The sequence below is a fragment of the Astatotilapia calliptera genome, chromosome 8 (genome assembly GCF_964374335.1).
Source record: "Astatotilapia calliptera chromosome 8, fAstCal68.1, whole genome shotgun sequence".
Classification (NCBI taxonomy): Eukaryota; Metazoa; Chordata; class Actinopteri; order Cichliformes; family Cichlidae; genus Astatotilapia; species Astatotilapia calliptera.
Genome location: NC_137429.1, coordinates 2,682,881 through 2,708,408, shown reverse-complemented (window position 1 = coordinate 2,708,408; position 25,528 = coordinate 2,682,881). Strand labels below are relative to the sequence as shown.

The 25,528-nt window shown below is 46.6% G+C and overlaps 49 non-coding genes across 49 annotated transcripts; 37 read left to right on the top strand and 12 right to left on the bottom strand.

Moving 5' to 3' along the window:
* The first annotated feature begins 487 nt into the window (after nucleotides 1–487).
* trnav-uac (transfer RNA valine (anticodon UAC)) lies at nucleotides 488–560 on the top strand. Its single transcript has one exon. It is a non-coding gene; the product is annotated as a tRNA-Val (tRNA).
* A 614-nt stretch (nucleotides 561–1,174) lies between these two features.
* On the top strand, nucleotides 1,175–1,247 carry trnav-cac (transfer RNA valine (anticodon CAC)). Its single transcript has one exon. It is a non-coding gene; the product is annotated as a tRNA-Val (tRNA).
* A 474-nt stretch (nucleotides 1,248–1,721) lies between these two features.
* On the bottom strand, nucleotides 1,722–1,793 carry trnaq-cug (transfer RNA glutamine (anticodon CUG)). Its single transcript has one exon. It is a non-coding gene; the product is annotated as a tRNA-Gln (tRNA).
* A 151-nt stretch (nucleotides 1,794–1,944) lies between these two features.
* Nucleotides 1,945–2,016, top strand: trnad-guc (transfer RNA aspartic acid (anticodon GUC)). Its single transcript has one exon. It is a non-coding gene; the product is annotated as a tRNA-Asp (tRNA).
* Nucleotides 2,017–2,538: 522 nt separating this feature from the next.
* trnav-aac (transfer RNA valine (anticodon AAC)) lies at nucleotides 2,539–2,611 on the top strand. The gene has a single exon. It is a non-coding gene; the product is annotated as a tRNA-Val (tRNA).
* A 614-nt stretch (nucleotides 2,612–3,225) lies between these two features.
* On the top strand, nucleotides 3,226–3,298 carry trnav-cac (transfer RNA valine (anticodon CAC)). Its single transcript has one exon. It is a non-coding gene; the product is annotated as a tRNA-Val (tRNA).
* Nucleotides 3,299–3,772: 474 nt separating this feature from the next.
* Nucleotides 3,773–3,844, bottom strand: trnaq-cug (transfer RNA glutamine (anticodon CUG)). Its single transcript has one exon. It is a non-coding gene; the product is annotated as a tRNA-Gln (tRNA).
* Nucleotides 3,845–3,995: 151 nt separating this feature from the next.
* On the top strand, nucleotides 3,996–4,067 carry trnad-guc (transfer RNA aspartic acid (anticodon GUC)). The gene has a single exon. It is a non-coding gene; the product is annotated as a tRNA-Asp (tRNA).
* A 522-nt stretch (nucleotides 4,068–4,589) lies between these two features.
* trnav-uac (transfer RNA valine (anticodon UAC)) lies at nucleotides 4,590–4,662 on the top strand. The gene has a single exon. It is a non-coding gene; the product is annotated as a tRNA-Val (tRNA).
* A 614-nt stretch (nucleotides 4,663–5,276) lies between these two features.
* On the top strand, nucleotides 5,277–5,349 carry trnav-cac (transfer RNA valine (anticodon CAC)). The gene has a single exon. It is a non-coding gene; the product is annotated as a tRNA-Val (tRNA).
* A 474-nt stretch (nucleotides 5,350–5,823) lies between these two features.
* On the bottom strand, nucleotides 5,824–5,895 carry trnaq-cug (transfer RNA glutamine (anticodon CUG)). Its single transcript has one exon. It is a non-coding gene; the product is annotated as a tRNA-Gln (tRNA).
* Nucleotides 5,896–6,046: 151 nt separating this feature from the next.
* Nucleotides 6,047–6,118, top strand: trnad-guc (transfer RNA aspartic acid (anticodon GUC)). Its single transcript has one exon. It is a non-coding gene; the product is annotated as a tRNA-Asp (tRNA).
* A 522-nt stretch (nucleotides 6,119–6,640) lies between these two features.
* trnav-uac (transfer RNA valine (anticodon UAC)) lies at nucleotides 6,641–6,713 on the top strand. Its single transcript has one exon. It is a non-coding gene; the product is annotated as a tRNA-Val (tRNA).
* A 614-nt stretch (nucleotides 6,714–7,327) lies between these two features.
* trnav-cac (transfer RNA valine (anticodon CAC)) lies at nucleotides 7,328–7,400 on the top strand. The gene has a single exon. It is a non-coding gene; the product is annotated as a tRNA-Val (tRNA).
* A 474-nt stretch (nucleotides 7,401–7,874) lies between these two features.
* On the bottom strand, nucleotides 7,875–7,946 carry trnaq-cug (transfer RNA glutamine (anticodon CUG)). Its single transcript has one exon. It is a non-coding gene; the product is annotated as a tRNA-Gln (tRNA).
* Nucleotides 7,947–8,097: 151 nt separating this feature from the next.
* Nucleotides 8,098–8,169, top strand: trnad-guc (transfer RNA aspartic acid (anticodon GUC)). The gene has a single exon. It is a non-coding gene; the product is annotated as a tRNA-Asp (tRNA).
* A 522-nt stretch (nucleotides 8,170–8,691) lies between these two features.
* trnav-aac (transfer RNA valine (anticodon AAC)) lies at nucleotides 8,692–8,764 on the top strand. Its single transcript has one exon. It is a non-coding gene; the product is annotated as a tRNA-Val (tRNA).
* Nucleotides 8,765–9,378: 614 nt separating this feature from the next.
* trnav-cac (transfer RNA valine (anticodon CAC)) lies at nucleotides 9,379–9,451 on the top strand. The gene has a single exon. It is a non-coding gene; the product is annotated as a tRNA-Val (tRNA).
* A 474-nt stretch (nucleotides 9,452–9,925) lies between these two features.
* Nucleotides 9,926–9,997, bottom strand: trnaq-cug (transfer RNA glutamine (anticodon CUG)). The gene has a single exon. It is a non-coding gene; the product is annotated as a tRNA-Gln (tRNA).
* A 151-nt stretch (nucleotides 9,998–10,148) lies between these two features.
* Nucleotides 10,149–10,220, top strand: trnad-guc (transfer RNA aspartic acid (anticodon GUC)). The gene has a single exon. It is a non-coding gene; the product is annotated as a tRNA-Asp (tRNA).
* A 522-nt stretch (nucleotides 10,221–10,742) lies between these two features.
* Nucleotides 10,743–10,815, top strand: trnav-uac (transfer RNA valine (anticodon UAC)). Its single transcript has one exon. It is a non-coding gene; the product is annotated as a tRNA-Val (tRNA).
* Nucleotides 10,816–11,429: 614 nt separating this feature from the next.
* On the top strand, nucleotides 11,430–11,502 carry trnav-cac (transfer RNA valine (anticodon CAC)). Its single transcript has one exon. It is a non-coding gene; the product is annotated as a tRNA-Val (tRNA).
* Nucleotides 11,503–11,976: 474 nt separating this feature from the next.
* Nucleotides 11,977–12,048, bottom strand: trnaq-cug (transfer RNA glutamine (anticodon CUG)). Its single transcript has one exon. It is a non-coding gene; the product is annotated as a tRNA-Gln (tRNA).
* A 151-nt stretch (nucleotides 12,049–12,199) lies between these two features.
* Nucleotides 12,200–12,271, top strand: trnad-guc (transfer RNA aspartic acid (anticodon GUC)). Its single transcript has one exon. It is a non-coding gene; the product is annotated as a tRNA-Asp (tRNA).
* A 522-nt stretch (nucleotides 12,272–12,793) lies between these two features.
* Nucleotides 12,794–12,866, top strand: trnav-aac (transfer RNA valine (anticodon AAC)). Its single transcript has one exon. It is a non-coding gene; the product is annotated as a tRNA-Val (tRNA).
* Nucleotides 12,867–13,480: 614 nt separating this feature from the next.
* trnav-cac (transfer RNA valine (anticodon CAC)) lies at nucleotides 13,481–13,553 on the top strand. Its single transcript has one exon. It is a non-coding gene; the product is annotated as a tRNA-Val (tRNA).
* A 474-nt stretch (nucleotides 13,554–14,027) lies between these two features.
* Nucleotides 14,028–14,099, bottom strand: trnaq-cug (transfer RNA glutamine (anticodon CUG)). Its single transcript has one exon. It is a non-coding gene; the product is annotated as a tRNA-Gln (tRNA).
* Nucleotides 14,100–14,250: 151 nt separating this feature from the next.
* On the top strand, nucleotides 14,251–14,322 carry trnad-guc (transfer RNA aspartic acid (anticodon GUC)). The gene has a single exon. It is a non-coding gene; the product is annotated as a tRNA-Asp (tRNA).
* A 522-nt stretch (nucleotides 14,323–14,844) lies between these two features.
* On the top strand, nucleotides 14,845–14,917 carry trnav-aac (transfer RNA valine (anticodon AAC)). Its single transcript has one exon. It is a non-coding gene; the product is annotated as a tRNA-Val (tRNA).
* A 614-nt stretch (nucleotides 14,918–15,531) lies between these two features.
* On the top strand, nucleotides 15,532–15,604 carry trnav-cac (transfer RNA valine (anticodon CAC)). The gene has a single exon. It is a non-coding gene; the product is annotated as a tRNA-Val (tRNA).
* A 474-nt stretch (nucleotides 15,605–16,078) lies between these two features.
* Nucleotides 16,079–16,150, bottom strand: trnaq-cug (transfer RNA glutamine (anticodon CUG)). Its single transcript has one exon. It is a non-coding gene; the product is annotated as a tRNA-Gln (tRNA).
* Nucleotides 16,151–16,301: 151 nt separating this feature from the next.
* On the top strand, nucleotides 16,302–16,373 carry trnad-guc (transfer RNA aspartic acid (anticodon GUC)). The gene has a single exon. It is a non-coding gene; the product is annotated as a tRNA-Asp (tRNA).
* Nucleotides 16,374–16,895: 522 nt separating this feature from the next.
* On the top strand, nucleotides 16,896–16,968 carry trnav-aac (transfer RNA valine (anticodon AAC)). The gene has a single exon. It is a non-coding gene; the product is annotated as a tRNA-Val (tRNA).
* Nucleotides 16,969–17,582: 614 nt separating this feature from the next.
* trnav-cac (transfer RNA valine (anticodon CAC)) lies at nucleotides 17,583–17,655 on the top strand. The gene has a single exon. It is a non-coding gene; the product is annotated as a tRNA-Val (tRNA).
* A 474-nt stretch (nucleotides 17,656–18,129) lies between these two features.
* trnaq-cug (transfer RNA glutamine (anticodon CUG)) lies at nucleotides 18,130–18,201 on the bottom strand. Its single transcript has one exon. It is a non-coding gene; the product is annotated as a tRNA-Gln (tRNA).
* A 151-nt stretch (nucleotides 18,202–18,352) lies between these two features.
* trnad-guc (transfer RNA aspartic acid (anticodon GUC)) lies at nucleotides 18,353–18,424 on the top strand. The gene has a single exon. It is a non-coding gene; the product is annotated as a tRNA-Asp (tRNA).
* Nucleotides 18,425–18,946: 522 nt separating this feature from the next.
* On the top strand, nucleotides 18,947–19,019 carry trnav-aac (transfer RNA valine (anticodon AAC)). Its single transcript has one exon. It is a non-coding gene; the product is annotated as a tRNA-Val (tRNA).
* Nucleotides 19,020–19,633: 614 nt separating this feature from the next.
* trnav-cac (transfer RNA valine (anticodon CAC)) lies at nucleotides 19,634–19,706 on the top strand. Its single transcript has one exon. It is a non-coding gene; the product is annotated as a tRNA-Val (tRNA).
* A 474-nt stretch (nucleotides 19,707–20,180) lies between these two features.
* On the bottom strand, nucleotides 20,181–20,252 carry trnaq-cug (transfer RNA glutamine (anticodon CUG)). The gene has a single exon. It is a non-coding gene; the product is annotated as a tRNA-Gln (tRNA).
* Nucleotides 20,253–20,403: 151 nt separating this feature from the next.
* trnad-guc (transfer RNA aspartic acid (anticodon GUC)) lies at nucleotides 20,404–20,475 on the top strand. The gene has a single exon. It is a non-coding gene; the product is annotated as a tRNA-Asp (tRNA).
* Nucleotides 20,476–20,989: 514 nt separating this feature from the next.
* trnav-uac (transfer RNA valine (anticodon UAC)) lies at nucleotides 20,990–21,062 on the top strand. Its single transcript has one exon. It is a non-coding gene; the product is annotated as a tRNA-Val (tRNA).
* A 614-nt stretch (nucleotides 21,063–21,676) lies between these two features.
* On the top strand, nucleotides 21,677–21,749 carry trnav-cac (transfer RNA valine (anticodon CAC)). Its single transcript has one exon. It is a non-coding gene; the product is annotated as a tRNA-Val (tRNA).
* A 474-nt stretch (nucleotides 21,750–22,223) lies between these two features.
* Nucleotides 22,224–22,295, bottom strand: trnaq-cug (transfer RNA glutamine (anticodon CUG)). The gene has a single exon. It is a non-coding gene; the product is annotated as a tRNA-Gln (tRNA).
* Nucleotides 22,296–22,446: 151 nt separating this feature from the next.
* Nucleotides 22,447–22,518, top strand: trnad-guc (transfer RNA aspartic acid (anticodon GUC)). Its single transcript has one exon. It is a non-coding gene; the product is annotated as a tRNA-Asp (tRNA).
* Nucleotides 22,519–23,039: 521 nt separating this feature from the next.
* Nucleotides 23,040–23,112, top strand: trnav-uac (transfer RNA valine (anticodon UAC)). The gene has a single exon. It is a non-coding gene; the product is annotated as a tRNA-Val (tRNA).
* Nucleotides 23,113–23,726: 614 nt separating this feature from the next.
* Nucleotides 23,727–23,799, top strand: trnav-cac (transfer RNA valine (anticodon CAC)). The gene has a single exon. It is a non-coding gene; the product is annotated as a tRNA-Val (tRNA).
* Nucleotides 23,800–24,273: 474 nt separating this feature from the next.
* On the bottom strand, nucleotides 24,274–24,345 carry trnaq-cug (transfer RNA glutamine (anticodon CUG)). Its single transcript has one exon. It is a non-coding gene; the product is annotated as a tRNA-Gln (tRNA).
* Nucleotides 24,346–24,496: 151 nt separating this feature from the next.
* Nucleotides 24,497–24,568, top strand: trnad-guc (transfer RNA aspartic acid (anticodon GUC)). Its single transcript has one exon. It is a non-coding gene; the product is annotated as a tRNA-Asp (tRNA).
* Nucleotides 24,569–25,090: 522 nt separating this feature from the next.
* trnav-uac (transfer RNA valine (anticodon UAC)) lies at nucleotides 25,091–25,163 on the top strand. Its single transcript has one exon. It is a non-coding gene; the product is annotated as a tRNA-Val (tRNA).
* The last annotated feature ends 365 nt before the right edge of the window (nucleotides 25,164–25,528 follow it).

The window sequence follows — 25,528 nt, the reverse complement described above, 5'->3', positions numbered from 1 at the left end:
CAATGACCACACACACCTTAATCGCACACCAGATCCTAGTCAATCTAATAATCTAGTCCTATAATGGGCTTGAAGAAACATGAATTCCACCTGTGCGCTCACAAGTCGAAAAGGTCTTCTCAGAAAGAGCTCCCATCAGAAGAGATGCTAGTCCAAGAGAACACTGCTTGTGCAGCATTTTCTCTGTTTTACGTGCGTCCCTACTGACAAATAAGTTTCTTGGTCTTGTCTTCTGTAGATTGTGTGCTAGCCAAACAAAGGACATCAAAGAGCTTGTCAACCAGAAGATCAGCTCCCATGACAAGAGATGCAATCTTGAGATCACAATTTGCATTGTCAATACAGCCATAAGTGGGGGAGTGCTTGAAGAATGACACAAATGGGAGTTCCCTCCTTCTCAATAGTCCTACATGATCTGTCATAAAAGTCCACAAATGTAAGAAAGCATTGAAATGCTCCTTTAATTACTACGGGGTACGCAAGCTCAGTTTCCGTAGTGTAGTGGTTGTCACGTTCGCCTTACACGCGAAAGGTCCCCGGTCCGAAACCGGGCGGAAGCATGCGTCTTTGCTTATGCGTCCTGATATAAAAGTGTCTGACAGCAGGCACTGCTTGAACTTGTGGGGTTCTACTGCTGTTTGGGACACAGACAAGAGAAAGTACTCAAATCTGGTTCAGGTCTCTGACATCTGTAACCTTTGGATGCTCGTCTTGCTAAAGAGTTGTCTATGGCCCAAATTTCTGCAAACTCCACAGACTTCACACAAATCAACAAATCTCCAGTCGCTATATTTCCTGAAGATGGAGGCACAGACTAAGCTCTTGGAAATGACTGGCTCTAGGTGGCCTGCACAGGACTTGGGCCTATTTTCAGCCAATGCCCAAGGCAATGAAACAAATGGGCGCTTTAGGCAACAGTTCTGCTGCCAGAGGTTCTGGGGTTCTTAGGGCAGCATATGTTGAGCTGTGCTTGCTTTAGTGAACTCCTAAATGTCCAAAGTTTAAGTGAGCCTAACATGGAGACTACAGTTCAGACTCCTTGCTAGAGTGCGTCTGTCTCTTCTCCATGGCTCCTTTTACTTCAAGGCCATGATAGGAACATGTCACCAAATTTGTCAGAGTGCGAGATTACTCAGTGAGACACATTGGAAAGCCAAACAAGCTGTCTTTCGGGGTTTCCGTAGTGTAGTGGTTATCACGTTCGCCTCACACGCGAAAGGTCCCCGGTCCGAAACCGGGCGGAAACATGGGTCTTTTCCTTCTTTGGTTACAAGGGAATTGATATTCACTCTTTAGACAACTCTGCTTGTCCAGCATTTTCTCTGTTTTACTTGCATCCCTATTGAGAATTAAGTCTCTTGGTTTTGTCTTCTGTAGGTTGTGTGCTAGCCAAACAAAGGACATCAAAGAGCTTGTCAAGAAGAAGATCGGGGCCTTCAGAGGTGGCAAAGGGATTGGAAGTGGGAAGAGTGCAAGAGGAAAAGTTGACTTGAGTCAAGGTGGCTAATGAACGATACAGCAGGAAGCTGAAGTGGAAAGTGCAGCAGAAGAGCATGAGCGAGGTTTGGTGCAGCATGAAGACCATGTGCAGATGAGATCAGCCAACACAAGAGGAGTGGAACTGACTGGGCCACTAACTTGCTCTTCAACTGACTAGATTCTTATGCTAGGGTGTGCTAATGCTAATGTACCTGTGGAGCAAAGTGCTAGAAAGCCAAATGAGGTTCCACTGAGACTTGAACTCAGATTGCTGGATTCAGGGTCCAGAGTGCTAACCATTACACCATGGAACCCTGCCTGAAGCGCACAAAAGATCTGTGTCAAACAGGCATAAAAGTGTAGTTCCTGGTAAACCGATGGGGATTTCTACACGGCCAGCCAAATTTTACCTGTCATACCTGCTGCGAATCGCAGCTTGACGTGACCATTGCAGTGCTTCAGAGGTCCTCGTTAGTATAGTGGACAGTATCTCCGCCTGTCACGCGGAAGACCGGGGTTCGATTCCCCGACGGGGAGTGAGCAGTTTCCTTCTCTGTTCTGCCTTTTACCTGCAATGACCACACACACCTTAATCGCACACCAGATCCTAGTCAATCTAATAATCTAGTCCTATAATGGGCTTGAAGAAACATGAATTCCACCTGTGCGCTCACAAGTCGAAAAGGTCTTCTCAGAAAGAGCTCCCATCAGAAGAGATGCTAGTCCAAGAGAACACTGCTTGTGCAGCATTTTCTCTGTTTTACGTGCGTCCCTACTGACAAATAAGTTTCTTGGTCTTGTCTTCTGTAGATTGTGTGCTAGCCAAACAAAGGACATCAAAGAGCTTGTCAACCAGAAGATCAGCTCCCATGACAAGAGATGCAATCTTGAGATCACAATTTGCATTGTCAATACAGCCATAAGTGGGGGAGTGCTTGAAGAATGACACAAATGGGAGTTCCCTCCTTCTCAATAGTCCTACATGATCTGTCATAAAAGTCCACAAATGTAAGAAAGCATTGAAATGCTCCTTTAATTACTACGGGGTACGCAAGCTCAGTTTCCGTAGTGTAGTGGTTATCACGTTCGCCTAACACGCGAAAGGTCCCCGGTCCGAAACCGGGCGGAAGCATGCGTCTTTGCTTATGCGTCCTGATATAAAAGTGTCTGACTGCAGGCACTGCTTGAACTTGTGGGGTTCTACTGCTGTTTGGGACACAGACAAGAGAAAGTACTCAAATCTGGTTCAGGTCTCTGACATCTGTAACCTTTGGATGCTCGTCTTGCTAAAGAGTTGTCTATGGCCCAAATTTCTGCAAACTCCACAGACTTCACACAAATCAACAAATCTCCAGTCGCTATATTTCCTGAAGATGGAGGCACAGACTAAGCTCTTGGAAATGACTGGCTCTAGGTGGCCTGCACAGGACTTGGGCCTATTTTCAGCCAATGCCCAAGGCAATGAAACAAATTGGCGCTTTAGGCAACAGTTCTGCTGCCAGAGGTTCTGGGGTTCTTAGGGCAGCATATGTTGAGCTGTGCTTGCTTTAGTGAACTCCTAAATGTCCAAAGTTTAAGTGAGCCTAACATGGAGACTACAGTTCAGACTCCTTGCTAGAGTGCGTCTGTCTCTTCTCCATGGCTCCTTTTACTTCAAGGCCATGATAGGAACATGTCACCAAATTTGTCAGAGTGCGAGATTACTCAGTGAGACACATTGGAAAGCCAAACAAGCTGTCTTTCGGGGTTTCCGTAGTGTAGTGGTTATCACGTTCGCCTCACACGCGAAAGGTCCCCGGTCCGAAACCGGGCGGAAACATGGGTCTTTTCCTTCTTTGGTTACAAGGGAATTGATATTCACTCTTTAGACAACTCTGCTTGTCCAGCATTTTCTCTGTTTTACTTGCATCCCTATTGAGAATTAAGTCTCTTGGTTTTGTCTTCTGTAGGTTGTGTGCTAGCCAAACAAAGGACATCAAAGAGCTTGTCAAGAAGAAGATCGGGGCCTTCAGAGGTGGCAAAGGGATTGGAAGTGGGAAGAGTGCAAGAGGAAAAGTTGACTTGAGTCAAGGTGGCTAATGAACGATACAGCAGGAAGCTGAAGTGGAAAGTGCAGCAGAAGAGCATGAGCGAGGTTTGGTGCAGCATGAAGACCATGTGCAGATGAGATCAGCCAACACAAGAGGAGTGGAACTGACTGGGCCACTAACTTGCTCTTCAACTGACTAGATTCTTATGCTAGGGTGTGCTAATGCTAATGTACCTGTGGAGCAAAGTGCTAGAAAGCCAAATGAGGTTCCACTGAGACTTGAACTCAGATCGCTGGATTCAGGGTCCAGAGTGCTAACCATTACACCATGGAACCCTGCCTGAAGCACACAAAAGATCTGTGTCACACAGGCATAAAAGTGTAGTTCCTGGTAAACCGATGGGGATTTCTACACGGCCAGCCAAATTTTACCTGTCATACCTGCTGCGAATCGCAGCTTGACGTGACCATTGCAGTGCTTCAGAGGTCCTCGTTAGTATAGTGGACAGTATCTCCGCCTGTCACGCGGAAGACCGGGGTTCGATTCCCCGACGGGGAGTGAGCAGTTTCCTTCTCTGTTCTGCCTTTTACCTGCAATGACCACACACACCTTAATCGCACACCAGATCCTAGTCAATCTAATAATCTAGTCCTATAATGGGCTTGAAGAAACATGAATTCCACCTGTGCGCTCACAAGTCGAAAAGGTCTTCTCAGAAAGAGCTCCCATCAGAAGAGATGCTAGTCCAAGAGAACACTGCTTGTGCAGCATTTTCTCTGTTTTACGTGCGTCCCTACTGACAAATAAGTTTCTTGGTCTTGTCTTCTGTAGATTGTGTGCTAGCCAAACAAAGGACATCAAAGAGCTTGTCAACCAGAAGATCAGCTCCCATGACAAGAGATGCAATCTTGAGATCACAATTTGCATTGTCAATACAGCCATAAGTGGGGGAGTGCTTGAAGAATGACACAAATGGGAGTTCCCTCCTTCTCAATAGTCCTACATGATCTGTCATAAAAGTCCACAAATGTAAGAAAGCATTGAAATGCTCCTTTAATTACTACGGGGTACGCAAGCTCAGTTTCCGTAGTGTAGTGGTTGTCACGTTCGCCTTACACGCGAAAGGTCCCCGGTCCGAAACCGGGCGGAAGCATGCGTCTTTGCTTATGCGTCCTGATATAAAAGTGTCTGACAGCAGGCACTGCTTGAACTTGTGGGGTTCTACTGCTGTTTGGGACACAGACAAGAGAAAGTACTCAAATCTGGTTCAGGTCTCTGACATCTGTAACCTTTGGATGCTCGTCTTGCTAAAGAGTTGTCTATGGCCCAAATTTCTGCAAACTCCACAGACTTCACACAAATCAACAAATCTCCAGTCGCTATATTTCCTGAAGATGGAGGCACAGACTAAGCTCTTGGAAATGACTGGCTCTAGGTGGCCTGCACAGGACTTGGGCCTATTTTCAGCCAATGCCCAAGGCAATGAAACAAATGGGCGCTTTAGGCAACAGTTCTGCTGCCAGAGGTTCTGGGGTTCTTAGGGCAGCATATGTTGAGCTGTGCTTGCTTTAGTGAACTCCTAAATGTCCAAAGTTTAAGTGAGCCTAACATGGAGACTACAGTTCAGACTCCTTGCTAGAGTGCGTCTGTCTCTTCTCCATGGCTCCTTTTACTTCAAGGCCATGATAGGAACATGTCACCAAATTTGTCAGAGTGCGAGATTACTCAGTGAGACACATTGGAAAGCCAAACAAGCTGTCTTTCGGGGTTTCCGTAGTGTAGTGGTTATCACGTTCGCCTCACACGCGAAAGGTCCCCGGTCCGAAACCGGGCGGAAACATGGGTCTTTTCCTTCTTTGGTTACAAGGGAATTGATATTCACTCTTTAGACAACTCTGCTTGTCCAGCATTTTCTCTGTTTTACTTGCATCCCTATTGAGAATTAAGTCTCTTGGTTTTGTCTTCTGTAGGTTGTGTGCTAGCCAAACAAAGGACATCAAAGAGCTTGTCAAGAAGAAGATCGGGGCCTTCAGAGGTGGCAAAGGGATTGGAAGTGGGAAGAGTGCAAGAGGAAAAGTTGACTTGAGTCAAGGTGGCTAATGAACGATACAGCAGGAAGCTGAAGTGGAAAGTGCAGCAGAAGAGCATGAGCGAGGTTTGGTGCAGCATGAAGACCATGTGCAGATGAGATCAGCCAACACAAGAGGAGTGGAACTGACTGGGCCACTAACTTGCTCTTCAACTGACTAGATTCTTATGCTAGGGTGTGCTAATGCTAATGTACCTGTGGAGCAAAGTGCTAGAAAGCCAAATGAGGTTCCACTGAGACTTGAACTCAGATCGCTGGATTCAGGGTCCAGAGTGCTAACCATTACACCATGGAACCCTGCCTGAAGCGCACAAAAGATCTGTGTCACACAGGCATAAAAGTGTAGTTCCTGGTAAACCGATGGGGATTTCTACACGGCCAGCCAAATTTTACCTGTCATACCTGCTGCGAATCGCAGCTTGACGTGACCATTGCAGTGCTTCAGAGGTCCTCGTTAGTATAGTGGACAGTATCTCCGCCTGTCACGCGGAAGACCGGGGTTCGATTCCCCGACGGGGAGTGAGCAGTTTCCTTCTCTGTTCTGCCTTTTACCTGCAATGACCACACACACCTTAATCGCACACCAGATCCTAGTCAATCTAATAATCTAGTCCTATAATGGGCTTGAAGAAACATGAATTCCACCTGTGCGCTCACAAGTCGAAAAGGTCTTCTCAGAAAGAGCTCCCATCAGAAGAGATGCTAGTCCAAGAGAACACTGCTTGTGCAGCATTTTCTCTGTTTTACGTGCGTCCCTACTGACAAATAAGTTTCTTGGTCTTGTCTTCTGTAGATTGTGTGCTAGCCAAACAAAGGACATCAAAGAGCTTGTCAACCAGAAGATCAGCTCCCATGACAAGAGATGCAATCTTGAGATCACAATTTGCATTGTCAATACAGCCATAAGTGGGGGAGTGCTTGAAGAATGACACAAATGGGAGTTCCCTCCTTCTCAATAGTCCTACATGATCTGTCATAAAAGTCCACAAATGTAAGAAAGCATTGAAATGCTCCTTTAATTACTACGGGGTACGCAAGCTCAGTTTCCGTAGTGTAGTGGTTGTCACGTTCGCCTTACACGCGAAAGGTCCCCGGTCCGAAACCGGGCGGAAGCATGCGTCTTTGCTTATGCGTCCTGATATAAAAGTGTCTGACAGCAGGCACTGCTTGAACTTGTGGGGTTCTACTGCTGTTTGGGACACAGACAAGAGAAAGTACTCAAATCTGGTTCAGGTCTCTGACATCTGTAACCTTTGGATGCTCGTCTTGCTAAAGAGTTGTCTATGGCCCAAATTTCTGCAAACTCCACAGACTTCACACAAATCAACAAATCTCCAGTCGCTATATTTCCTGAAGATGGAGGCACAGACTAAGCTCTTGGAAATGACTGGCTCTAGGTGGCCTGCACAGGACTTGGGCCTATTTTCAGCCAATGCCCAAGGCAATGAAACAAATGGGCGCTTTAGGCAACAGTTCTGCTGCCAGAGGTTCTGGGGTTCTTAGGGCAGCATATGTTGAGCTGTGCTTGCTTTAGTGAACTCCTAAATGTCCAAAGTTTAAGTGAGCCTAACATGGAGACTACAGTTCAGACTCCTTGCTAGAGTGCGTCTGTCTCTTCTCCATGGCTCCTTTTACTTCAAGGCCATGATAGGAACATGTCACCAAATTTGTCAGAGTGCGAGATTACTCAGTGAGACACATTGGAAAGCCAAACAAGCTGTCTTTCGGGGTTTCCGTAGTGTAGTGGTTATCACGTTCGCCTCACACGCGAAAGGTCCCCGGTCCGAAACCGGGCGGAAACATGGGTCTTTTCCTTCTTTGGTTACAAGGGAATTGATATTCACTCTTTAGACAACTCTGCTTGTCCAGCATTTTCTCTGTTTTACTTGCATCCCTATTGAGAATTAAGTCTCTTGGTTTTGTCTTCTGTAGGTTGTGTGCTAGCCAAACAAAGGACATCAAAGAGCTTGTCAAGAAGAAGATCGGGGCCTTCAGAGGTGGCAAAGGGATTGGAAGTGGGAAGAGTGCAAGAGGAAAAGTTGACTTGAGTCAAGGTGGCTAATGAACGATACAGCAGGAAGCTGAAGTGGAAAGTGCAGCAGAAGAGCATGAGCGAGGTTTGGTGCAGCATGAAGACCATGTGCAGATGAGATCAGCCAACACAAGAGGAGTGGAACTGACTGGGCCACTAACTTGCTCTTCAACTGACTAGATTCTTATGCTAGGGTGTGCTAATGCTAATGTACCTGTGGAGCAAAGTGCTAGAAAGCCAAATGAGGTTCCACTGAGACTTGAACTCAGATTGCTGGATTCAGGGTCCAGAGTGCTAACCATTACACCATGGAACCCTGCCTGAAGCGCACAAAAGATCTGTGTCAAACAGGCATAAAAGTGTAGTTCCTGGTAAACCGATGGGGATTTCTACACGGCCAGCCAAATTTTACCTGTCATACCTGCTGCGAATCGCAGCTTGACGTGACCATTGCAGTGCTTCAGAGGTCCTCGTTAGTATAGTGGACAGTATCTCCGCCTGTCACGCGGAAGACCGGGGTTCGATTCCCCGACGGGGAGTGAGCAGTTTCCTTCTCTGTTCTGCCTTTTACCTGCAATGACCACACACACCTTAATCGCACACCAGATCCTAGTCAATCTAATAATCTAGTCCTATAATGGGCTTGAAGAAACATGAATTCCACCTGTGCGCTCACAAGTCGAAAAGGTCTTCTCAGAAAGAGCTCCCATCAGAAGAGATGCTAGTCCAAGAGAACACTGCTTGTGCAGCATTTTCTCTGTTTTACGTGCGTCCCTACTGACAAATAAGTTTCTTCGTCTTGTCTTCTGTAGATTGTGTGCTAGCCAAACAAAGGACATCAAAGAGCTTGTCAACCAGAAGATCAGCTCCCATGACAAGAGATGCAATCTTGAGATCACAATTTGCATTGTCAATACAGCCATAAGTGGGGGAGTGCTTGAAGAATGACACAAATGGGAGTTCCCTCCTTCTCAATAGTCCTACATGATCTGTCATAAAAGTCCACAAATGTAAGAAAGCATTGAAATGCTCCTTTAATTACTACGGGGTACGCAAGCTCAGTTTCCGTAGTGTAGTGGTTATCACGTTCGCCTAACACGCGAAAGGTCCCCGGTCCGAAACCGGGCGGAAGCATGCGTCTTTGCTTATGCGTCCTGATATAAAAGTGTCTGACTGCAGGCACTGCTTGAACTTGTGGGGTTCTACTGCTGTTTGGGACACAGACAAGAGAAAGTACTCAAATCTGGTTCAGGTCTCTGACATCTGTAACCTTTGGATGCTCGTCTTGCTAAAGAGTTGTCTATGGCCCAAATTTCTGCAAACTCCACAGACTTCACACAAATCAACAAATCTCCAGTCGCTATATTTCCTGAAGATGGAGGCACAGACTAAGCTCTTGGAAATGACTGGCTCTAGGTGGCCTGCACAGGACTTGGGCCTATTTTCAGCCAATGCCCAAGGCAATGAAACAAATTGGCGCTTTAGGCAACAGTTCTGCTGCCAGAGGTTCTGGGGTTCTTAGGGCAGCATATGTTGAGCTGTGCTTGCTTTAGTGAACTCCTAAATGTCCAAAGTTTAAGTGAGCCTAACATGGAGACTACAGTTCAGACTCCTTGCTAGAGTGCGTCTGTCTCTTCTCCATGGCTCCTTTTACTTCAAGGCCATGATAGGAACATGTCACCAAATTTGTCAGAGTGCGAGATTACTCAGTGAGACACATTGGAAAGCCAAACAAGCTGTCTTTCGGGGTTTCCGTAGTGTAGTGGTTATCACGTTCGCCTCACACGCGAAAGGTCCCCGGTCCGAAACCGGGCGGAAACATGGGTCTTTTCCTTCTTTGGTTACAAGGGAATTGATATTCACTCTTTAGACAACTCTGCTTGTCCAGCATTTTCTCTGTTTTACTTGCATCCCTATTGAGAATTAAGTCTCTTGGTTTTGTCTTCTGTAGGTTGTGTGCTAGCCAAACAAAGGACATCAAAGAGCTTGTCAAGAAGAAGATCGGGGCCTTCAGAGGTGGCAAAGGGATTGGAAGTGGGAAGAGTGCAAGAGGAAAAGTTGACTTGAGTCAAGGTGGCTAATGAACGATACAGCAGGAAGCTGAAGTGGAAAGTGCAGCAGAAGAGCATGAGCGAGGTTTGGTGCAGCATGAAGACCATGTGCAGATGAGATCAGCCAACACAAGAGGAGTGGAACTGACTGGGCCACTAACTTGCTCTTCAACTGACTAGATTCTTATGCTAGGGTGTGCTAATGCTAATGTACCTGTGGAGCAAAGTGCTAGAAAGCCAAATGAGGTTCCACTGAGACTTGAACTCAGATCGCTGGATTCAGGGTCCAGAGTGCTAACCATTACACCATGGAACCCTGCCTGAAGCACACAAAAGATCTGTGTCACACAGGCATAAAAGTGTAGTTCCTGGTAAACCGATGGGGATTTCTACACGGCCAGCCAAATTTTACCTGTCATACCTGCTGCGAATCGCAGCTTGACGTGACCATTGCAGTGCTTCAGAGGTCCTCGTTAGTATAGTGGACAGTATCTCCGCCTGTCACGCGGAAGACCGGGGTTCGATTCCCCGACGGGGAGTGAGCAGTTTCCTTCTCTGTTCTGCCTTTTACCTGCAATGACCACACACACCTTAATCGCACACCAGATCCTAGTCAATCTAATAATCTAGTCCTATAATGGGCTTGAAGAAACATGAATTCCACCTGTGCGCTCACAAGTCGAAAAGGTCTTCTCAGAAAGAGCTCCCATCAGAAGAGATGCTAGTCCAAGAGAACACTGCTTGTGCAGCATTTTCTCTGTTTTACGTGCGTCCCTACTGACAAATAAGTTTCTTGGTCTTGTCTTCTGTAGATTGTGTGCTAGCCAAACAAAGGACATCAAAGAGCTTGTCAACCAGAAGATCAGCTCCCATGACAAGAGATGCAATCTTGAGATCACAATTTGCATTGTCAATACAGCCATAAGTGGGGGAGTGCTTGAAGAATGACACAAATGGGAGTTCCCTCCTTCTCAATAGTCCTACATGATCTGTCATAAAAGTCCACAAATGTAAGAAAGCATTGAAATGCTCCTTTAATTACTACGGGGTACGCAAGCTCAGTTTCCGTAGTGTAGTGGTTGTCACGTTCGCCTTACACGCGAAAGGTCCCCGGTCCGAAACCGGGCGGAAGCATGCGTCTTTGCTTATGCGTCCTGATATAAAAGTGTCTGACAGCAGGCACTGCTTGAACTTGTGGGGTTCTACTGCTGTTTGGGACACAGACAAGAGAAAGTACTCAAATCTGGTTCAGGTCTCTGACATCTGTAACCTTTGGATGCTCGTCTTGCTAAAGAGTTGTCTATGGCCCAAATTTCTGCAAACTCCACAGACTTCACACAAATCAACAAATCTCCAGTCGCTATATTTCCTGAAGATGGAGGCACAGACTAAGCTCTTGGAAATGACTGGCTCTAGGTGGCCTGCACAGGACTTGGGCCTATTTTCAGCCAATGCCCAAGGCAATGAAACAAATGGGCGCTTTAGGCAACAGTTCTGCTGCCAGAGGTTCTGGGGTTCTTAGGGCAGCATATGTTGAGCTGTGCTTGCTTTAGTGAACTCCTAAATGTCCAAAGTTTAAGTGAGCCTAACATGGAGACTACAGTTCAGACTCCTTGCTAGAGTGCGTCTGTCTCTTCTCCATGGCTCCTTTTACTTCAAGGCCATGATAGGAACATGTCACCAAATTTGTCAGAGTGCGAGATTACTCAGTGAGACACATTGGAAAGCCAAACAAGCTGTCTTTCGGGGTTTCCGTAGTGTAGTGGTTATCACGTTCGCCTCACACGCGAAAGGTCCCCGGTCCGAAACCGGGCGGAAACATGGGTCTTTTCCTTCTTTGGTTACAAGGGAATTGATATTCACTCTTTAGACAACTCTGCTTGTCCAGCATTTTCTCTGTTTTACTTGCATCCCTATTGAGAATTAAGTCTCTTGGTTTTGTCTTCTGTAGGTTGTGTGCTAGCCAAACAAAGGACATCAAAGAGCTTGTCAAGAAGAAGATCGGGGCCTTCAGAGGTGGCAAAGGGATTGGAAGTGGGAAGAGTGCAAGAGGAAAAGTTGACTTGAGTCAAGGTGGCTAATGAACGATACAGCAGGAAGCTGAAGTGGAAAGTGCAGCAGAAGAGCATGAGCGAGGTTTGGTGCAGCATGAAGACCATGTGCAGATGAGATCAGCCAACACAAGAGGAGTGGAACTGACTGGGCCACTAACTTGCTCTTCAACTGACTAGATTCTTATGCTAGGGTGTGCTAATGCTAATGTACCTGTGGAGCAAAGTGCTAGAAAGCCAAATGAGGTTCCACTGAGACTTGAACTCAGATTGCTGGATTCAGGGTCCAGAGTGCTAACCATTACACCATGGAACCCTGCCTGAAGCGCACAAAAGATCTGTGTCAAACAGGCATAAAAGTGTAGTTCCTGGTAAACCGATGGGGATTTCTACACGGCCAGCCAAATTTTACCTGTCATACCTGCTGCGAATCGCAGCTTGACGTGACCATTGCAGTGCTTCAGAGGTCCTCGTTAGTATAGTGGACAGTATCTCCGCCTGTCACGCGGAAGACCGGGGTTCGATTCCCCGACGGGGAGTGAGCAGTTTCCTTCTCTGTTCTGCCTTTTACCTGCAATGACCACACACACCTTAATCGCACACCAGATCCTAGTCAATCTAATAATCTAGTCCTATAATGGGCTTGAAGAAACATGAATTCCACCTGTGCGCTCACAAGTCGAAAAGGTCTTCTCAGAAAGAGCTCCCATCAGAAGAGATGCTAGTCCAAGAGAACACTGCTTGTGCAGCATTTTCTCTGTTTTACGTGCGTCCCTACTGACAAATAAGTTTCTTGGTCTTGTCTTCTGTAGATTGTGTGCTAGCCAAACAAAGGACATCAAAGAGCTTGTCAACCAGAAGATCAGCTCCCATGACAAGAGATGCAATCTTGAGATCACAATTTGCATTGTCAATACAGCCATAAGTGGGGGAGTGCTTGAAGAATGACACAAATGGGAGTTCCCTCCTTCTCAATAGTCCTACATGATCTGTCATAAAAGTCCACAAATGTAAGAAAGCATTGAAATGCTCCTTTAATTACTACGGGGTACGCAAGCTCAGTTTCCGTAGTGTAGTGGTTATCACGTTCGCCTAACACGCGAAAGGTCCCCGGTCCGAAACCGGGCGGAAGCATGCGTCTTTGCTTATGCGTCCTGATATAAAAGTGTCTGACTGCAGGCACTGCTTGAACTTGTGGGGTTCTACTGCTGTTTGGGACACAGACAAGAGAAAGTACTCAAATCTGGTTCAGGTCTCTGACATCTGTAACCTTTGGATGCTCGTCTTGCTAAAGAGTTGTCTATGGCCCAAATTTCTGCAAACTCCACAGACTTCACACAAATCAACAAATCTCCAGTCGCTATATTTCCTGAAGATGGAGGCACAGACTAAGCTCTTGGAAATGACTGGCTCTAGGTGGCCTGCACAGGACTTGGGCCTATTTTCAGCCAATGCCCAAGGCAATGAAACAAATGGGCGCTTTAGGCAACAGTTCTGCTGCCAGAGGTTCTGGGGTTCTTAGGGCAGCATATGTTGAGCTGTGCTTGCTTTAGTGAACTCCTAAATGTCCAAAGTTTAAGTGAGCCTAACATGGAGACTACAGTTCAGACTCCTTGCTAGAGTGCGTCTGTCTCTTCTCCATGGCTCCTTTTACTTCAAGGCCATGATAGGAACATGTCACCAAATTTGTCAGAGTGCGAGATTACTCAGTGAGACACATTGGAAAGCCAAACAAGCTGTCTTTCGGGGTTTCCGTAGTGTAGTGGTTATCACGTTCGCCTCACACGCGAAAGGTCCCCGTTCCGAAACCGGGCGGAAACATGGGTCTTTTCCTTCTTTGGTTACAAGGGAATTGATATTCACTCTTTAGACAACTCTGCTTGTCCAGCATTTTCTCTGTTTTACTTGCATCCCTATTGAGAATTAAGTCTCTTGGTTTTGTCTTCTGTAGGTTGTGTGCTAGCCAAACAAAGGACATCAAAGAGCTTGTCAAGAAGAAGATCGGGGCCTTCAGAGGTGGCAAAGGGATTGGAAGTGGGAAGAGTGCAAGAGGAAAAGTTGACTTGAGTCAAGGTGGCTAATGAACGATACAGCAGGAAGCTGAAGTGGAAAGTGCAGCAGAAGAGCATGAGCGAGGTTTGGTGCAGCATGAAGACCATGTGCAGATGAGATCAGCCAACACAAGAGGAGTGGAACTGACTGGGCCACTAACTTGCTCTTCAACTGACTAGATTCTTATGCTAGGGTGTGCTAATGCTAATGTACCTGTGGAGCAAAGTGCTAGAAAGCCAAATGAGGTTCCACTGAGACTTGAACTCAGATCGCTGGATTCAGGGTCCAGAGTGCTAACCATTACACCATGGAACCCTGCCTGAAGCGCACAAAAGATCTGTGTCAAACAGGCATAAAAGTGTAGTTCCTGGTAAACCGATGGGGATTTCTACACGGCCAGCCAAATTTTACCTGTCATACCTGCTGCGAATCGCAGCTTGACGTGACCATTGCAGTGCTTCAGAGGTCCTCGTTAGTATAGTGGACAGTATCTCCGCCTGTCACGCGGAAGACCGGGGTTCGATTCCCCGACGGGGAGTGAGCAGTTTCCTTCTCTGTTCTGCCTTTTACCTGCAATGACCACACACACCTTAATCGCACACCAGATCCTAGTCAATCTAATAATCTAGTCCTATAATGGGCTTGAAGAAACATGAATTCCACCTGTGCGCTCACAAGTCGAAAAGGTCTTCTCAGAAAGAGCTCCCATCAGAAGAGATGCTAGTCCAAGAGAACACTGCTTGTGCAGCATTTTCTCTGTTTTACGTGCGTCCCTACTGACAAATAAGTTTCTTGGTCTTGTCTTCTGTAGATTGTGTGCTAGCCAAACAAAGGACATCAAAGAGCTTGTCAACCAGAAGATCAGCTCCCATGACAAGAGATGCAATCTTGAGATCACAATTTGCATTGTCAATACAGCCATAAGTGGGGGAGTGCTTGAAGAATGACACAAATGGGAGTTCCCTCCTTCTCAATAGTCCTACATGATCTGTCATAAAAGTCCACAAATGTAAGAAAGCATTGAAATGCTCCTTTAATTACTACGGGGTACGCAAGCTCAGTTTCCGTAGTGTAGTGGTTATCACGTTCGCCTAACACGCGAAAGGTCCCCGGTCCGAAACCGGGCGGAAGCATGCGTCTTTGCTTATGCGTCCTGATATAAAAGTGTCTGACTGCAGGCACTGCTTGAACTTGTGGGGTTCTACTGCTGTTTGGGACACAGACAAGAGAAAGTACTCAAATCTGGTTCAGGTCTCTGACATCTGTAACCTTTGGATGCTCGTCTTGCTAAAGAGTTGTCTATGGCCCAAATTTCTGCAAACTCCACAGACTTCACACAAATCAACAAATCTCCAGTCGCTATATTTCCTGAAGATGGAGGCACAGACTAAGCTCTTGGAAATGACTGGCTCTAGGTGGCCTGCACAGGACTTGGGCCTATTTTCAGCCAATGCCCAAGGCAATGAAACAAATGGGCGCTTTAGGCAACAGTTCTGCTGCCAGAGGTTCTGGGGTTCTTAGGGCAGCATATGTTGAGCTGTGCTTGCTTTAGTGAACTCCTAAATGTCCAAAGTTTAAGTGAGCCTAACATGGAGACTACAGTTCAGACTCCTTGCTAGAGTGCGTCTGTCTCTTCTCCATGGCTCCTTTTACTTCAAGGCCATGATAGGAACATGTCACCAAATTTGTCAGAGTGCGAGATTACTCAGTGAGACACATTGGAAAGCCAAACAAGCTGTCTTTCGGGGTTTCCGTAGTGTAGTGGTTATCACGTTCGCCTCACACGCGAAAGGTCCCCGTTCCGAAACCGGGCGGAAACATGGGTCTTTTCCTTCTTTGGTTACAAGGGAATTGATATTCACTCTTTAGACAACTCTGCTTGTCCAGCATTTTCTCTGTTTTACTTGCATCCCTATTGAGAATTAAGTCTCTTGGTTTTGTCTTCTGTAGGTTGTGTGCTAGCCAAACAAAGGACATCAAAGAGCTTGTCAAGAAGAAGATCGGGGCCTTCAGAGGTGGCAAAGGGATTGGAAGTGGGAAGAGTGCAAGAGGAAAAGTTGACTTGAGTCAAGGTGGCTAATGAACGATACAGCAGGAAGCTGAAGTGGAAAGTGCAGCAGAAGAGCATGAGCGAGGTTTGGTGCAGCATGAAGACCATGTGCAGATGAGATCAGCCAACACAAGAGGAGTGGAACTGACTGGGCCACTAACTTGCTCTTCAACTGACTAGATTCTTATGCTAGGGTGTGCTAATGCTAATGTACCTGTGGAGCAAAGTGCTAGAAAGCCAAATGAGGTTCCACTGAGACTTGAACTCAGATCGCTGGATTCAGGGTCCAGAGTGCTAACCATTACACCATGGAACCCTGCCTGAAGCGCACAAAAGATCTGTGTCAAACAGGCATAAAAGTGTAGTTCCTGGTAAACCGATGGGGATTTCTACACGGCCAGCCAAATTTTACCTGTCATACCTGCTGCGAATCGCAGCTTGACGTGACCATTGCAGTGCTTCAGAGGTCCTCGTTAGTATAGTGGACAGTATCTCCGCCTGTCACGCGGAAGACCGGGGTTCGATTCCCCGACGGGGAGTGAGCAGTTTCCTTCTCTGTTCTGCCTTTTACCTGCAATGACCACACACACCTTAATCGCACACCAGATCCTAGTCAATCTAATAATCTAGTCCTATAATGGGCTTGAAGAAACATGAATTCCACCTGTGCGCTCACAAGTCGAAAAGGTCTTCTCAGAAAGAGCTCCCATCAGAAGAGATGCTAGTCCAAGAGAACACTGCTTGTGCAGCATTTTCTCTGTTTTACGTGCGTCCCTACTGACAAATAAGTTTCTTGGTCTTGTCTTCTGTAGATTGTGTGCTAGCCAAACAAAGGACATCAAAGAGCTTGTCAACCAGAAGATCAGCTCCCATGACAAGAGATGCAATCTTGAGATCACAATTTGCATTGTCAATACAGCCATAAGTGGGGGAGTGCTTGAAGAATGACACAAATGGGAGTTCCCTCCTTCTCAATAGTCCTACATGATCTGTCATAAAAGTCCACAAATGTAAGAAAGCATTGAAATGCTCCTTTAATTACTACGGGGTACGCAAGCTCAGTTTCCGTAGTGTAGTGGTTATCACGTTCGCCTAACACGCGAAAGGTCCCCGGTCCGAAACCGGGCGGAAGCATGCGTCTTTGCTTATGCGTCCTGATATAAAAGTGTCTGACTGCAGGCACTGCTTGAACTTGTGGGGTTCTACTGCTGTTTGGGACACAGACAAGAGAAAGTACTCAAATCTGGTTCAGGTCTCTGACATCTGTAACCTTTGGATGCTCGTCTTGCTAAAGAGTTGTCTATGGCCCAAATTTCTGCAAACTCCACAGACTTCACACAAATCAACAAATCTCCAGTCGCTATATTTCCTGAAGATGGAGGCACAGACTAAGCTCTTGGAAATGACTGGCTCTAGGTGGCCTGCACAGGACTTGGGCCTATTTTCAGCCAATGCCCAAGGCAATGAAACAAATGGGCGCTTTAGGCAACAGTTCTGCTGCCAGAGGTTCTGGGGTTCTTAGGGCAGCATATGTTGAGCTGTGCTTGCTTTAGTGAACTCCTAAATGTCCAAAGTTTAAGTGAGCCTAACATGGAGACTACAGTTCAGACTCCTTGCTAGAGTGCGTCTGTCTCTTCTCCATGGCTCCTTTTACTTCAAGGCCATGATAGGAACATGTCACCAAATTTGTCAGAGTGCGAGATTACTCAGTGAGACACATTGGAAAGCCAAACAAGCTGTCTTTCGGGGTTTCCGTAGTGTAGTGGTTATCACGTTCGCCTCACACGCGAAAGGTCCCCGGTCCGAAACCGGGCGGAAACATGGGTCTTTTCCTTCTTTGGTTACAAGGGAATTGATATTCACTCTTTAGACAACTCTGCTTGTCCAGCATTTTCTCTGTTTTACTTGCATCCCTATTGAGAATTAAGTCTCTTGGTTTTGTCTTCTGTAGGTTGTGTGCTAGCCAAACAAAGGACATCAAAGAGCTTGTCAAGAAGAAGATCGGGGCCTTCAGAGGTGGCAAAGGGATTGGAAGTGGGAAGAGTGCAAGAGGAAAAGTTGACTTGAGTCAAGGTGGCTAATGAACGATACAGCAGGAAGCTGAAGTGGAAAGTGCAGCAGAAGAGCATGAGCGAGGTTTGGTGCAGCATGAAGACCATGTGCAGATGAGATCAGCCAACACAAGAGGAGTGGAACTGACTGGGCCACTAACTTGCTCTTCAACTGACTAGATTCTTATGCTAGGGTGTGCTAATGCTAATGTACCTGTGGAGCAAAGTGCTAGAAAGCCAAATGAGGTTCCACTGAGACTTGAACTCAGATCGCTGGATTCAGGGTCCAGAGTGCTAACCATTACACCATGGAACCCTGCCTGAAGCGCACAAAAGATCTGTGTCAAACAGGCATAAAAGTGTAGTTCCTGGTAAACCGATGGGGATTTCTACACGGCCAGCCAAATTTTACCTGTCATACCTGCTGCGAATCGCAGCTTGACGTGACCATTGCAGTGCTTCAGAGGTCCTCGTTAGTATAGTGGACAGTATCTCCGCCTGTCACGCGGAAGACCGGGGTTCGATTCCCCGACGGGGAGTGAGCAGTTTCCTTCTCTGTTCTGCCTTTTACCTGCAATGACCACACACACCTTAATCGCACACCAGATCCTAGTCAATCTAATAATCTAGTCCTATAATGGGCTTGAAGAAACATGAATTCCACCTGTGCGCTCACAAGTCGAAAAGGTCTTCTCAGAAAGAGCTCCCATCAGAAGAGATGCTAGTCCAAGAGAACACTGCTTGTGCAGCATTTTCTCTGTTTTACGTGCGTCCCTACTGACAAATAAGTTTCTTGGTCTTGTCTTCTGTAGATTGTGTGCTAGCCAAACAAAGGACATCAAAGAGCTTGTCAACCAGAAGATCAGCTCCCATGACAAGAGATGCAATCTTGAGATCACAATTTGCATTGTCAATACAGCCATAAGTGGGGGAGTGCTTGAAGAATGACACAAATGGGAGTTCCCTCCTTCTCAATAGTCCTACATGATCTGTCATAAAAGTCCACAAATGTAAGAAAGCATTGAAATGCTCCTTTAATTACTACGGGGTACGCAAGCTCAGTTTCCGTAGTGTAGTGGTTATCACGTTCGCCTAACACGCGAAAGGTCCCCGGTCCGAAACCGGGCGGAAGCATGCGTCTTTGCTTATGCGTCCTGATATAAAAGTGTCTGACTGCAGGCACTGCTTGAACTTGTGGGGTTCTACTGCTGTTTGGGACACAGACAAGAGAAAGTACTCAAATCTGGTTCAGGTCTCTGACATCTGTAACCTTTGGATGCTCGTCTTGCTAAAGAGTTGTCTATGGCCCAAATTTCTGCAAACTCCACAGACTTCACACAAATCAACAAATCTCCAGTCGCTATATTTCCTGAAGATGGAGGCACAGACTAAGCTCTTGGAAATGACTGGCTCTAGGTGGCCTGCACAGGACTTGGGCCTATTTTCAGCCAATGCCCAAGGCAATGAAACAAATGGGCGCTTTAGGCAACAGTTCTGCTGCCAGAGGTTCTGGGGTTCTTAGGGCAGCATATGTTGAGCTGTGCTTGCTTTAGTGAACTCCTAAATGTCCAAAGTTTAAGTGAGCCTAACATGGAGACTACAGTTCAGACTCCTTGCTAGAGTGCGTCTGTCTCTTCTCCATGGCTCCTTTTACTTCAAGGCCATGATAGGAACATGTCACCAAATTTGTCAGAGTGCGAGATTACTCAGTGAGACACATTGGAAAGCCAAACAAGCTGTCTTTCGGGGTTTCCGTAGTGTAGTGGTTATCACGTTCGCCTCACACGCGAAAGGTCCCCGGTCCGAAACCGGGCGGAAACATGGGTCTTTTCCTTCTTTGGTTACAAGGGAATTGATATTCACTCTTTAGACAACTCTGCTTGTCCAGCATTTTCTCTGTTTTACTTGCATCCCTATTGAGAATTAAGTCTCTTGGTTTTGTCTTCTGTAGGTTGTGTGCTAGCCAAACAAAGGACATCAAAGAGCTTGTCAAGAAGAAGATCGGGGCCTTCAGAGGTGGCAAAGGGATTGGAAGTGGGAAGAGTGCAAGAGGAAAAGTTGACTTGAGTCAAGGTGGCTAATGAACGATACAGCAGGAAGCTGAAGTGGAAAGTGCAGCAGAAGAGCATGAGCGAGGTTTGGTGCAGCATGAAGACCATGTGCAGATGAGATCAGCCAACACAAGAGGAGTGGAACTGACTGGGCCACTAACTTGCTCTTCAACTGACTAGATTCTTATGCTAGGGTGTGCTAATGCTAATGTACCTGTGGAGCAAAGTGCTAGAAAGCCAAATGAGGTTCCACTGAGACTTGAACTCAGATCGCTGGATTCAGGGTCCAGAGTGCTAACCATTACACCATGGAACCCTGCCTGAAGCGCACAAAAGATCTGTGTCAAACAGGCATAAAAGTGTAGTTCCTGGTAAACCGATGGGGATTTCTACACGGCCAGCCAAATTTTACCTGTCATACCTGCTGCGAATCGCAGCTTGACGTGACCATTGCAGTGCTTCAGAGGTCCTCGTTAGTATAGTGGACAGTATCTCCGCCTGTCACGCGGAAGACCGGGGTTCGATTCCCCGACGGGGAGTGAGCAGTTTCCTTCTCTGTTCTGCCTTTTACCTGCAATGACCACACACACCTTAATCGCACACCAGATCCTAGTCAATCTAGTCCTATAATGGGCTTGAAGAAACATGAATTCCACCTGTGCGCTCACAAGTCGAAAAGGTCTTCTCAGAAAGAGCTCCCATCAGAAGAGATGCTAGTCCAAGAGAACACTGCTTGTGCAGCATTTTCTCTGTTTTACGTGCGTCCCTACTGACAAATAAGTTTCTTGGTCTTGTCTTCTGTAGATTGTGTGCTAGCCAAACAAAGGACATCAAAGAGCTTGTCAACCAGAAGATCAGCTCCCATGACAAGAGATGCAATCTTGAGATCACAATTTGCATTGTCAATACAGCCATAAGTGGGGGAGTGCTTGAAGAATGACACAAATGGGAGTTCCCTCCTTCTCAATAGTCCTACATGATCTGTCATAAAAGTCCACAAATGTAAGAAAGCATTGAAATGCTCCTTTAATTACTACGGGGTACGCAAGCTCAGTTTCCGTAGTGTAGTGGTTATCATGTTCGCCTTACACGCAAAAGGTCCCCGGTCCGAAACCGGGCGGAAGCATGCGTCTTTGCTTATGCGTCCTGATATAAAAGTGTCTGACTGCAGGCACTGCTTGAACTTGTGGGGTTCTACTGCTGTTTGGGACACAGACAAGAGAAAGTACTCAAATCTGGTACAGGTCTCTGACATCTGTAACCTTTGGATGCTCGTCTTGCTAAAGAGTTGTCTATGGCCCAAATTTCTGCAAACTCCACAGACTTCACACAAATCAACAAATCTCCAGTCGCTATATTTCCTGAAGATGGAGGCACAGACTAAGCTCTTGGAAATGACTGGCTCTAGGTGGCCTGCACAGGACTTGGGCCTATTTTCAGCCAATGCCCAAGGCAATGAAACAAATGGGCGCTTTAGGCAACAGTTCTGCTGCCAGAGGTTCTGGGGTTCTTAGGGCAGCATATGTTGAGCTGTGCTTGCTTTAGTGAACTCCTAAATGTCCAAAGTTTAAGTGAGCCTAACATGGAGACTACAGTTCAGACTCCTTGCTAGAGTGCGTCTGTCTCTTCTCCATGGCTCCTTTTACTTCAAGGCCATGATAGGAACATGTCACCAAATTTGTCAGAGTGCGAGATTACTCAGTGAGACACATTGGAAAGCCAAACAAGCTGTCTTTCGGGGTTTCCGTAGTGTAGTGGTTATCACGTTCGCCTCACACGCGAAAGGTCCCCGGTCCGAAACCGGGCGGAAACATGGGTCTTTTCCTTCTTTGGTTACAAGGGAATTGATATTCACTCTTTAGACAACTCTGCTTGTCCAGCATTTTCTCTGTTTTACTTGCATCCCTATTGAGAATTAAGTCTCTTGGTTTTGTCTTCTGTAGGTTGTGTGCTAGCCAAACAAAGGACATCAAAGAGCTTGTCAAGAAGAAGATCGGGGCCTTCAGAGGTGGCAAAGGGATTGGAAGTGGGAAGAGTGCAAGAGGAAAAGTTGACTTGAGTCAAGGTGGCTAATGAACGATACAGCAGGAAGCTGAAGTGGAAAGTGCAGCAGAAGAGCATGAGCGAGGTTTGGTGCAGCATGCAGACCATGTGCAGATGAGATCAGCCAACACAAGAGGAGTGGAACTGACTGGGCCACTAACTTGCTCTTCAACTGACTAGATTCTTATGCTAGCGTGTGCTAATGCTAATGTACCTGTGGAGCAAAGTGCTAGAAAGCCAAATGAGGTTCCACTGAGACTTGAACTCAGATCGCTGGATTCAGGGTCCAGAGTGCTAACCATTACACCATGGAACCCTGCCTGACGCACACAAAAGATCTGTGTCAAACAGGCATAAAAGTGTAGTTCCTGGTAAACCGATGGGGATTTCTACACGGCCAGCCAAATTTTACCTGTCATACCTGCTGCGAATCGCAGCTTGACGTGACCATTGCAGTGCTTCAGAGGTCCTCGTTAGTATAGTGGACAGTATCTCCGCCTGTCACGCGGAAGACCGGGGTTCGATTCCCCGACGGGGAGTGAGCAGTTTCCTTCTCTGTTCTGCCTTTTACCTGCAATGACCACACACACCTTAATCGCACACCAGATCCTAGTCAATCTAATAATCTAGTCCTATAATGGGCTTGAAGAAACATGAATTCCACCTGTGCGCTCACAAGTCGAAAAGGTCTTCTCAGAAAGAGCTCCCATCAGAAGAGATGCTAGTCCAAGAGAACACTGCTTGTGCAGCATTTTCTCTGTTTTACGTGCGTCCCTACTGACAAATAAGTTTCTTGGTCTTGTCTTCTGTAGATTGTGTGCTAGCCAAACAAAGGACATCAAAGAGCTTGTCAACCAGAAGATCAGCTCCCATGACAAGAGATGCAATCTTGAGATCACAATTTGCATTGTCAATACAGCCATAAGTGGGGAGTGCTTGAAGAATGACACAAATGGGAGTTCCCTCCTTCTCAATAGTCCTACATGATCTGTCATAAAAGTCCACAAATGTAAGAAAGCATTGAAATGCTCCTTTAATTACTACGGGGTACGCAAGCTCAGTTTCCGTAGTGTAGTGGTTATCACGTTCGCCTTACACGCGAAAGGTCCCCGGTCCGAAACCGGGCGGAAGCATGCGTCTTTGCTTATGCGTCCTGATATAAAAGTGTCTGACTGCAGGCACTGCTTGAACTTGTGGGGTTCTACTGCTGTTTGGGACACAGACAAGAGAAAGTACTCAAATCTGGTACAGGACTCTGACATCTGTAACCTTTGGATGCTCGTCTTGCTAAAGAGTTGTCTATGGCCCAAATTTCTGCAAACTCCACAGACTTCACACAAATCAACAAATCTCCAGTCGCTATATTTCCTGAAGATGGAGGCACAGACTAAGCTCTTGGAAATGACTGGCTCTAGGTGGCCTGCACAGGACTTGGGCCTATTTTCAGCCAATGCCCAAGGCAATGAAACAAATGGGCGCTTTAGGCAACAGTTCTGCTGCCAGAGGTTCTGGGGTTCTTAGGGCAGCATATGTTGAGCTGTGCTTGCTTTAGTGAACTCCTAAATGTCCAAAGTTTAAGTGAGCCTAACATGGAGACTACAGTTCAGACTCCTTGCTAGAGTGCGTCTGTCTCTTCTCCATGGCTCCTTTTACTTCAAGGCCATGATAGGAACATGTCACCAAATTTGTCAGAGTGCGAGATTACTCAGTGAGACACATTGGAAAGCCAAACAAGCTGTCTTTCGGGGTTTCCGTAGTGTAGTGGTTATCACGTTCGCCTCACACGCAAAAGGTCCCCGGTCCGAAACCGGCCGGAAACATGGGTCTTTTCCTTCTTTGGTTACAAGGGAATTGATATTCACTCTTTAGACAACTCTGCTTGTCCAGCATTTTCTCTGTTTTACTTGCATCCCTATTGAGAATTAAGTCTCTTGGTTTTGTCTTCTGTAGGTTGTGTGCTAGCCAAACAAAGGACATCAAAGAGCTTGTCAAGAAGAAGATCGGGGCCTTCAGAGGTGGCAAAGGGATTGGAAGTGGGAAGAGTGCAAGAGGAAAAGTTGACTTGAGTCAAGGTGGCTAATGAACGATACAGCAGGAAGCTGAAGTGGAAAGTGCAGCAGAAGAGCATGAGCGAGGTTTGGTGCAGCATGCAGACCATGTGCAGATGAGATCAGCCAACACAAGAGGAGTGGAACTGACTGGGCCACTAACTTGCTCTTCAACTGACTAGATTCTTATGCTAGCGTGTGCTAATGCTAATGTACCTGTGGAGCAAAGTGCTAGAAAGCCAAATGAGGTTCCACTGAGACTTGAACTCAGATCGCTGGATTCAGGGTCCAGAGTGCTAACCATTACACCATGGAACCCTGCCTGACGCACACAAAAGATCTGTGTCAAACAGGCATAAAAGTGTAGTTCCTGGTAAACCGATGGGGATTTCTACACGGCCAGCCAAATTTTACCTGTCATACCTGCTGCGAATCGCAGCTTGACGTGACCATTGCAGTGCTTCAGAGGTCCTCGTTAGTATAGTGGACAGTATCTCCGCCTGTCACGCGGAAGACCGGGGTTCGATTCCCCGACGGGGAGTGAGCAGTTTCCTTCTCTGTTCTGCCTTTTACCTGCAATGACCACACACACCTTAATCGCACACCAGATCCTAGTCAATCTAATAATCTAGTCCTATAATGGGCTTGAAGAAACATGAATTCCACCTGTGCGCTCACAAGTCGAAAAGGTCTTCTCAGAAAGAGCTCCCATCAGAAGAGATGCTAGTCCAAGAGAACACTGCTTGTGCAGCATTTTCTCTGTTTTGCGTGCGTCCCTACTGACAAATAAGTTTCTTGGTCTTGTCTTCTGTAGATTGTGTGCTAGCCAAACAAAGGACATCAAAGAGCTTGTCAACCAGAAGATCAGCTCCCATGACAAGAGATGCAATCTTGAGATCACAATTTGCATTGTCAATACAGCCATAAGTGGGGGAGTGCTTGAAGAATGACACAAATGGGAGTTCCCTCCTTCTCAATAGTCCTACATGATCTGTCATAAAAGTCCACAAATGTAAGAAAGCATTGAAATGCTCCTTTAATTACTACGGGGTAGGCAAGCTCAGTTTCCGTAGTGTAGTGGTTATCATGTTCGCCTTACACGCGAAAGGTCCCCGGTCCGAAACCGGGCGGAAGCATGCGTCTTTGCTTATGCGTCCTGATATAAAAGTGTCTGACTGCAGGCACTGCTTGAACTTGTGGGGTTCTACTGCTGTTTGGGACACAGACAAGAGAAAGTACTCAAATCTGGTACAGGACTCTGACATCTGTAACCTTTGGATGCTCGTCTTGCTAAAGAGTTGTCTATGGCCCAAATTTCTGCAAACTCCACAGACTTCACACAAATCAACAAATCTCCAGTCGCTATATTTCCTGAAGATGGAGGCACAGACTAAGCTCTTGGAAATGACTGGCTCTAGGTGGCCTGCACAGGACTTGGGCCTATTTTCAGCCAATGCCCAAGGCAATGAAACAAATGGGCGCTTTAGGCAACAGTTCTGCT